The 2,194-nt window shown below is 38.2% G+C and overlaps 1 pseudogene; it reads left to right on the top strand.

Moving 5' to 3' along the window:
* The first annotated feature begins 744 nt into the window (after window positions 1-744).
* LOC118753394 lies at window positions 745-1,439 on the top strand (annotated as a pseudogene).
* The last annotated feature ends 755 nt before the right edge of the window (window positions 1,440-2,194 follow it).

Here is a 2,194-nt window from a genome sequence, read left to right as displayed (position 1 = left end):
GGGCACAGTCTAATCGGATGCTTGCTACCGCAGAGCCTGCATGTCAGTGTATATTTGCTTGCATCAGCCCGTTTACGTAAGGTAGTGAAGCGAGTCATCTTCTGAAATTATGATTTTCCCATTTTCAGTAGGGATACGTAGCGAATAAAAATAACATTGGAATGGCGAGCAATATTAACTACACTTTTAATCATCGTAAACGTTCACCTTGCAAGGAAGTAATTTTTCCAACCTTGAAGAAAAATCCACCGTGTTAAGTCCCCTTTATGATTGATGGGTCCGGCGAACGTGCACTCATGGCTGGTTGGTGTAACAGGGTTGCATGCGGCATGTGAGCTGTTTACCTACCATATTTTGATTCTACGGCTAGCATTTTAAATGGCCAACGACAACAATTTTGACTTTTGTTGCTTTTGTGAAAATATCACCGTGCATTAAACTAACTATGTTCATTAAGGTTTAAGGAAGGTTCGCGAATATGAAGAATGTGAATAATTACGTATTATAAATAATTACGTATTATTTATGTATTCTCCCACCCTATCTATCTGAAAATAAATGCAAATTATTTTTAACTACAAGTCCATCACGGAGCTGTATAATTTTCACACATATATATGCAAAGTGTCTAACCAGCATAAGGAAAATTGAACGTGTAACCGGGGTATAAAAAAGGTCGCGGTAAGGTATCGAATTCCTTTATTTATGTTATCGATAACAAACTACTTCCGTGAATGGCCGAATATCAATGAAAAACCACGTTACGCATTTACTCCCGGGTTTTATTTGCAATGGTGTGCGATTTCAAACGAATTAACAATTAAATCGTGAATTAAAATAAGATACGGTGTGAGTTGTGTAGTGTTAAGCGTAAATTTCGCATGGTTTAGTTTAGGATTTGCGAACAAAAGTGTCCAAAGCCAAATTGAACGACAGTGCAAATTTTAATTTGAGACATAGTTGAGCAAAACGGTACAATTAAAAGGCACGAAGATGGTCAAGAAGGTTTTAATGATCTGTTTAGGCAATATTTGCCGCTCTCCCATTGCCGAGGCGGTAATGATTAACACACTCGAGAAATCCGGCGCCTCCGCTGATTGGAAAGTGGATTCTGCTGCAATTGGCGGTTTGCATCGTGGCAATCCCCCTGATCATCGAGCATTGAGGACAATGAGGAAGTATATATGGGTGATTTGCGGTGGCTAGCGCCACCGAATTCCAAAGCTAAGTTGCTAATGTTAGCAGATTTCGGGCTGGATCATCGTGGTTGCATCATCGTGGATCCCTACTATCAACGAGGCGATGCCGGTTTCGAAAAAGCTTATCAGCAATGCGTTAAAGCGTGTGCGGCGTTTTTTGAACAAGCTGTGGCTGGTAAGGTTTAAGAAGAAACAAATTTAATCTACTTAAGTTATCTTGTTAATACTGAAATTAAATGTTCAATGCGCGAAAATCAGCCGATACACGTGATAGATGTATGTATACAAAACCCCGTATGTGAAAGCATAAGAAATAAATATTTGTTTAAAAAAAGGGAAATGCAAACAAAAGTGTTCAACTAAACAAATTAAAATGCCCTAGTTTGTGATAAAGCTTGTTAAAACGATGATCAATAGGCATTTGATGCTGCGGGTAGCACACTGCACCAAGGGTCATGATTTACAAAGCGGCGAATTCAGCAAGGGCAAAGATGGCTCAGATATACCGTCGCTAATGTTGACAAGACGAAGAGTTTGGTTTGATGGATTAGTTTGTTGCTGCTCAGGATGACCGTACGTGTAACAAACGTAACATGGAGTTGGGGTAAGTAACTACTTTGATTTTACATACATAAATTTCTTTCATGAGTGGTGTGTTACACTGAAGTTAGGTAGGTTGGTGTTGCTTTCGAAAATGTTAAAAAAAAAAGAAAAAGAAATAAACTATGGTCGCGAGCCAGGTCACTTGTTTAAAATTCTACAAGGTTTTTGTAGCAACTTATATCATCATTTTGATTTTCATTGGACTGCAAAGGTGGAAGTTGCTGTGCTTATAGGGAAATATTAAAGCTTTTAGCTAACCAGGATAAGGAGTTTAAATTTTAAACGGTGTTTGAAAGATATTTTAAGCTAAGTCACTGGACTCTTCAACTGTGGAAACAAAGATAATGAAATAAATTGACAGTTTTAACCTGATACCAATTCATTCAAGTGCC

The sequence above is a fragment of the Rhagoletis pomonella genome, unplaced genomic scaffold, assembly GCF_013731165.1.
Source record: "Rhagoletis pomonella isolate Grant_MI unplaced genomic scaffold, Rhpom_1.0 Rhpom_scaffold_02409, whole genome shotgun sequence".
In the NCBI taxonomy this organism is placed as follows: domain Eukaryota; kingdom Metazoa; phylum Arthropoda; class Insecta; order Diptera; family Tephritidae; genus Rhagoletis; species Rhagoletis pomonella.
This window is presented reverse-complemented; position numbering and strand designations above follow the sequence as displayed.